We start from the raw sequence: 8,403 nt of genomic DNA on the forward strand, positions 1-8,403 counted from the left end.
ATATTAGCCCATGTTTCAACTTTTCTATAATGTTAAACTAAATATGTAGGAGGGTCACTGTCTGACCTCCAACTTTTCGTAATTGTGCCGCTTGCCAAGGTCTTTGCTCCAAAGGATCAAAAGTATATCCAAAACAATAAGACTAGCACTGTTTGTGATTGGCTTAAAAGGGCACTAGGAACCCAGACCACTTCAGCTCATTGAAAGAGCCTGACTGCATATTCCCAGGTCCCTTAACCCTGGAAAGGTAATTATTGCAATTTTTAATTAACTGCAATAATGACCTTTTATGGGTTAACTATACCTCAAGTGGTCGTCTACCAGCAAACACAGACACAGAGGGATATCGGCGCTGGACTCAGGTAAGTGACAGAAGGTGTTTTTAACCCCATTCTGCACCACAGGAGGGCACTATAGGGAGCTTTAGTGCCAGGAAAACAAAGTTGCTTTAATAAAGATACACATTGTGACGAAACGTTGCTTTTTTAGTTGGCTACAAGAACCCACATTGCACCTGAAATTAATGAGTGCTGGAGTCTTATTAATGTGGATTTCTCCTGTTATCCTTCATGCACACCACATTTCCTACATTAACCATTCCCATACAGTAAACTGTCTCTCATGTTCCCCCGGTGTAGTCTTAGCTCTGATTTTTAACTCCATTCACAGCAAACACCCTTCATATCCCTCACGCTGCAGTTCTCACATTAATCATTTCCATATAACCACTTATGTCCCATCAACTCCCCATTATTACCCACCCCAAACCAAATCCCATTCCTCTTTTTTTTTTTTTTTAAACATGTTTTAACCTAATTTTAAACTTCTTCTCCCCCTCTACCTTACCCAGTTTTATTTACGCTATGCCTTTTTGCATTTTTAATTGTATTGAGTCACGTTTCTCAGGCCTCAGTGTCATTGTTTTTCTTCTTACCTTTTCATTTATTAAACTTTTTTGAAAATATACAGTAGGTCACCCTTTTACCTTTTACGCATTTTTTTTTATTTTTATTTAAACCACTCTGTTTATAAACTTTTTCATACACATAATAAATACCCCAGGCACGTTTACATTTTTGGGCCAGGTGGTAAATTAATTAAATACACAAAAATAAGTCCTGCGCTCAAACGTCCATTACTCCTGGGTGGCAGCAACGACCATAGCACACAACAGCCCCAATACATGCAAAACAAGCAATCTTGCCCTGCTGACCCTTGCGACCGAGGTGCCCGCCGACCATGTGTTGCATCTCTGGCCCGCAAGTTAAGGGTCCCATCGGGTGGTCCATGCTGTTAGGGCCACCTGATGGAAATTAATCTCCAGGGGGCCCGGTCAGCGTTGGGGCGCTTTAACAGCGTGACTGGGCCCCCTGTGATGGCAGAGAGCAGGGAGGAAGTGACTGCCCCGGTCACTTCCTCCCAGCAATCACAGAGAGCCGCGAGGGAGTCAGTGAGAACCCGAGCTGCAGAGGTGAAGGTTGAGAGCCCCTACAGTGCCACCAGGGAATATGCTTACCACCCCTCCTCCCTGGATGCAGGTAAGAAACAAGGAGGGAGGCTGTGGAGGGGGGTAAACAATTAAAAAAATATATTAAAATAAGTATAATGAAATTTAAAAAGCTGCTCCCCTCTCAGACCCCTATTCTATCCTGCAAAACTTCTCTCACACTACAACCCATCCCTCACAATCACACACACTGTACCCCACACACACACTGCACCCCTCACAATCAAACACACTGTACCTATAACAATTACACACACTGCACCCTTCACAATTACACCACACTGTACTCTTCACAATTACACCACACTGTACTCTTCACAATTACACACACACACACACACACACACTGCACCCCTTACATGCTGCACCCCTCACAATCACACACACTGCACCCCTCACAATCATACACACTGTTCCCCTCACAATCACACACACACTGTACCTATCTTAATTACACACACACAGCACCCTTCACAATTACACACACACACTATACCCCTTACATGCTGCACCCCCCACAATCACACAATGCATCTGTGTATATATGTGTGTATATGTATGTGTATATATATATATATATATGTATGTGTGTGTGTGTGTGTATGTATATATAAAAATACATATACACGCGGCATGTGTTTTTTGCTTTAGGGTACACACCCTAATGCAATAGGCTGTGCACGCCTATGGTATTATTGAGGACACATGGATCAAATCTGGCCTGATCAAGTGAACGAAACTTGGAAGCGGCTGACTTCATTGCCCAAAATGCATAACATGGTCAGTCACAAGCTTGTATGAAACTCTACTCAATGTGAGTGGTCAATTTTTATCCTCCCTATACTAGTCACTCGTATTGATATACTACCCTATTAGAGCCTTGCTCCCCCTACATGTCATAACTGAAAAGTACAGAGAAAGAAAGATCAAGATACTAGCAAAGATTAGGACTTTTCCATCCTATCATTGTTCTTACATACGTATAACTATATAAAAATGAGAATATCTGTGAGTTGCAACCTGGTTTCTTTGTTACATTTTCTGTATCTATTTTTGGGTGTGGCTCTATGGAGAGAACCCTTATCTACAGTGACTGCTGCATATATAGTTCGGCTTAGTAATTTAGCGATATATCTCAATTTCATTTTTTGCTGTATTTATTTATTAAGGGATGTCTCTTAATATGTCGCATACTTAAGATAATAATGTGTTTCAACAAGTCATATAATCACTTTTATTTATGCATGTTTCTTTAAAAGTCCTTAATTTGATCTAACATAGTCGCTTCCTTTTTTTTTAACATGTATTTGAAATGGATTCCTCATTTTTTTTAAATGCTTTCTTAGAAAAATGATGCAATAGACGTGTTGCAGACCTCAAAAAAGAGTGCAATATATATTTTATCAAGTGTTCTATAATGTTTTTTTTTTTAAAAGGTCTAAACATTGTAAACCATATATTTCTACTTTGTATTTTATTATTATTACATTTAAATTATAATTATTGTATTTTTGTTCTGTGTCGAAAAGATGCAGAATATGAGTGAAAAATTTGCATTTTGTTTACTTGTTCTGCACTTTGTTGGGAATGGAGACTAATTAAATTATACACCTACGAAGGAGAAAATGATCACAGATTTGGACAGACAAACACACTCATACAATTAGAAGTTGCAATGAAAAGTTAAAACCTGAAATAAGGACACTGTATATATTTAAGAGATAGAAGTGGAAGGATTGACAAAGGATTCCTCTAAGGGTTCCTCCAACCCTTTATCATTTAGGACATTGGCATTATTCTATCAGTCCCCAGCGAGAAACAAATTTATTTATTAGCTAGCCGGCTTTGTTCAGCGCACCCCATCTGACATCACTTGAGCCGTGCCGTTATCCAATCAAAGGCTCATAGGAGTGAGAGAGAGACTGACGTAAGGCGAGGATTATAAAATATAGGATTTGGAGGAGGGACTTCTTCTCTTACTGTGGGAGGTAAGGAAGGCAAGAGCTTCTTTATTGCAGTGCATAGCACCCTGACAACATATTTTATGCACAGAAATGACAATATGCACAGCAGGGCTGTCTTTAATGCGGGGCAAATGGAGCACCTGCCCTGGGCCCAGTTACTCCTGGGGGCCAAAGGCCGGGCCCCTCCACCACCATGGGCCCGCCGGTGGAGCTGGGGGCCTGCGCCCTTAGGGCCACCTGGTGGGCTTGTTTTAGCAGGAAACCAGTCGGGCACTGTGACGAACTACATTTCACCACTGGCTTTTGGAGAGGCCTGCTTGCCAGCCTCTTGCCCTGTGACTATGGCCCCTGGGGTATATTACCATCTAAAAATCCTATTTAGGTTTATGGGGTTTTAATACACTGTTTCTGCCCCTTTAAATCCTATGGGAAAGGATCTGCACTTTTGAAATGGCACTTCGGATGCAGCCGAAGTAGTTGAAGTGGACGCCATTCGACATACGAACACGTGGCGGCGTTTTAATTCAGTCGAACGCGTTCAGCTGTGTTTTGTCGGTGAGTTGGATACGCGAAGGCACGAACACCGCTGAACTTTGCCATCTCCAGACTTCGACGCTTCGACTGGAGTCGAATGGCACTTTAACATTGACTGTCTGCTCGCTGAGACGACGGAGATGGCATAGGATGCTGAGTGGGCAGAGCATCCGGCATGCTTGCTTCCAAGGGAGAGAGCGCGTCTTTACCTGATCACTCCGATGAGGCGAGATTGCGTTGATAGAGCTGGCAATAACGGACACTTCAGAGGACTCAAAGGAGAGAGATTGAATCAATATATTACCAAGCACAAGAGGAGACTAGCTGGGTGATATATGGAGGCGAATACACTTTAAAGCCGGCGCCATGACTTTCCAGCCAGACAGATAAACACACGTGGGAGATATGGGAGCTGGAGCCTTACATTAAAATATATTATCTGAATACCTAAAACAAAGATTTATTCATTCTATCTAGCCCAGTAAAATTAGTAATTTATATACTGTGAAGTGGGTGAGATCTGTGATATGGAAACTCACAGTTAAACAAAATACTTTTTTTCTTTTTTCACCTTGCTTAGCTATGCAAAAACAGACAATTCATATATTGGGAAGTATATAGTATATTTGAAATTTACAGAGATAAAAGATAAAACTATCATATCAATTGAAAAATATGCCAAACTATGTTTAACTAGTGATATCGCGAACATGAAATTTTCCGTTCGCTAACGGCGAACGCGAACTTCCACAAATGTTCGCGAACGGGCGAACAGCCATAGACTTCAATAGGCAGGCGAATTTTAAAACCCACAGGGACTCTTTCTGGCCACAATAGTGATGGAAAAGTTGTTTCAAGGGGACTAACACCTGGACTGTGGCATGCCGGAGGGGGATCCATGGCAAAACTCCCATGGAAAATTACATAGTTGATGCAGAGTCTGGTTTTAATCTATAAAGGGCATAAATCACCTAACATTCTAAATTGTTTGGAATAACGTGCTTTAAAACATCAGGTATGATGTTGTATCGATCAGGTAGTGTAAGGGTTACGTCCGCTTCACAGTGACAGACCAAACTCCCCGTTTAACGCACCGCAAACAACCGCAAACAGTCCATTTGCACAACCGCAAACTCCCCATTTGCGCAAGGTTGGATACCAAGCTAGCCATGTCCCGTTCCTTGTCCTCAATGATGTAATTGAAGGTCTCTTCCTCCACCCAGCCACGTACAACACCAAGGGTCCCTGAAAGGTGACAACAAGCCCACTGTATTTTTTTTTTTAAATGTACACTACTGTTACACCAGATATGAGTTGCACTGGTGTGACACTGTGCCCTGGCAGGCCCTGAAACGCACACGTGTGAAGGAAACTGACTGCTATTATTTCACAGTCAAAAAAGTTTTTTTTTTTTTTTTTAAATGCAAGCTATTGTGACACCAGATATGAGTGGTGGCACTGGGACCACCTTAAAAATATTGGATATCGCTAAAAATCATGATCACTATATACTTTCTCTACTAACCTCTAAAACGAACCAAACTACTCATCCATCCGCTATACCACTTTATCCCACCTAGAACTAGTGCCCAGTTAAAATACTTGACTCTTACTTACCCACACTCAGTCATGCCACACACATTTCACCACTACTCTCATTGAATCCCTCTGACTACGGCTAAATTCATCTTCTACATCAGAACACTACTCCTAAGATTGGGTTGTATCCATGTCTCGGGTCTTTCATTTAGAATAGGGGCAGCTTCGGTTTCCTTCAACACTGACACTCCAGTGCATATTATTAAAAGATTGGGCAGATGGAAATCCTCAGTCTACAACCGATATATTCCTCATCCCGAGAAAGAAATGAGGAAAGCTTTTAAAAGTTTGGCTTTGTAAATTTGATGCAATAAGTGTGTTTTTCTTTAATACCTTTTCACCCTCTTTGCATGAACCCGATTTACATACCGTATTTATCGGCGTATAACACGCACTTTTTCTCCCTGAAAATAGGGGGGAAATGATGTGTGCGTGTTATACGCCGATATACCATATTTACTTACCTGTCTTGAGGAGTGGGCCGGTGTTCAGCGCGCACCGCGGTACTGGAACTTCAATTTCAGGTTCCGGTTTCCGGCGGGACTGAAAGGAAGTGTCCTAACACTGACACTGAAAGGAAGTGTCCTAACACTGACACTGAGTGTTAGGACCCGCTTAGGGGGGTCTGCCTTGACGTTGGCAGGCGGGCATTCCCTCCAATGGCCATTGGAGCAACTAAATGACCTCCATTTGTCTAGATATACATGGGGATTAAGGAAAAAGCGCAGGTAACGTTTTTCTTTTCTTTGGTTTTTACTATATATTGGGGCTGATGTGTGTTGTAGTCCTTGCTGCTTAAGCGCAGGACTTCTCTTTTTGTATTTGTATTTACTTTGTATCACACAGCCTGGTTACAATGCTGCTACCCATCCCATGTGTTCCCTATTAAGGGTTAATAAGTATAGGGGTGTATATAAAAAATACCCCTTTCTGTCTCATTAGAGATATCTTTGCCAGAAGCTCAAGGAAGCAGGCCGAAGGGTCAGTGTTAGGACCCGCTTAGGGGGGTCTGCCTTGACGTTGGCAGGCGGGCATTCCCTCCAATGGCCATTGGAGCAACTAAATGACCTCCATTTGTCTAGATATACATGGGGATTAAGGAGAAAGCGCAGGTAACGTTTTTCTTTTCTTTGGTTTTTACTATATATTGGGGCTGATGTGTGCTGTAGTCCTTGCTGCTTAAGCGCAGGACTTCTCTTTTTGTATTTGTAAGACATCATGCTGCCTAGGTCCAACGATAAATGACTATGGGGGATAATGTATAATAAACACAGGTTACTGGCTATGGGGAGGATAATGTATAATAAACACAGGTTACTGGCTATGGGAGGATAATGTATAATAAACACAGGTTACTGGCTATGGGGAGGATAATGTATAATAAACACAGGTTACTGGCTATGGGGAGGATAATGTATAATAAACACAGGTTACTGGCTATGGGAGGATAATGTATAATAAACACAGGTTACTTGCTATGGGGGGGTAATGTATAATAAGCACAGGTTATTGGCTATGGGAGGATAATGTATAATAAACACATGTTACTGGCTATGGGAGGGGTAATGTATAATAAACACAGGTTACTGGCTATGGGGGGATAATGTATAATAAACACAGGTTACTGGCTATGGATGGATAATGTATAATAAACACAGGTTACTGGCTATGGGAGGATAATGGATAATGTATAATAAACACAGGTTACTGGCTATGGGGGGATAATGTATGTAACGGACCGTTTCAGCAGACAAGGGGTTAACATTCATTTAGGCGATCTTCCCCTTTCAGATATAAAGGCAGCTACTGTAGAACACTAAACTCCCAAATTGAATACAAGTGAATGCACCAAACTCCCGAACTGCATACATGGGAATAAGGTAGCACTCCAAACTCCCGAACCGGAACCTCACGAATAGCTGCTAGCAGACGAACAGGAAAAGGCTTACACTCCTGGCAATCAGTCTCTAACAGCGTACAGTGAATCCCCCCAAATACGAGACAGAACTCCGTGTTGAGGGTCAAGCTGTGGTCTGGTTTATTATGGGCTACCCGCCCAGTATTTATGCAAGTCTCCCACCTGGTGGACACTCCCCTAGGGGACCAGATGGAAGACTGTGACAAGGGACAGACATACACCAATTACAGACACACAGCAGTAAAACATCCCCACAATGCATCCTAATTCCCTCCCTCTATCCTGGAGATAATTGAGAAGTAATTCAATTATCTCCCAGGACAGAGGCAAGACTCCATTATACACGTGGGGATACAAAGACAATAAAACACTTTAAAATACATAAAGTCACCTTGTCTACATAACACACAGACATTTCACATATCCCCAGATAGCTGGGATCTGAGCGCACAAAACTACCGAATAGCGCTCAGATCCTATTCACACAGTTCAATTGCCATGGAGCCAAAGTCTTTAACTACACGAATGGGCTCCATGGCATAGCTATCTGGGTTAACACATTCACATAAAATAACATACCAAATAGACATGTATTCGTTAAACTGTACGAACAGGAACCAGGCGGCGGACGGCTCAGCGGTGTTCGTGCAAATAAGTGTCCATTTTTAGTTCCATAGTTTAAGTGCCGAACACCGCTGGCCGTACGGGACTTTTTATTGCCATTAAATGGTCTTTCTAAAGATACCATTATTTTCATCATATCATATAATTTACTATAAGAATTTTTATAAAATGATGAAAAAATTGAAAAAAACAACCTAAATTTTTTTGAACATTGACCCCCAAAATCTGTTACGCATCTACAACTGCCAAAACACATC

The sequence above is a fragment of the Pelobates fuscus genome, chromosome 7 (assembly GCF_036172605.1).
Source record: "Pelobates fuscus isolate aPelFus1 chromosome 7, aPelFus1.pri, whole genome shotgun sequence".
In the NCBI taxonomy this organism is placed as follows: Eukaryota; Metazoa; Chordata; class Amphibia; order Anura; family Pelobatidae; genus Pelobates; species Pelobates fuscus.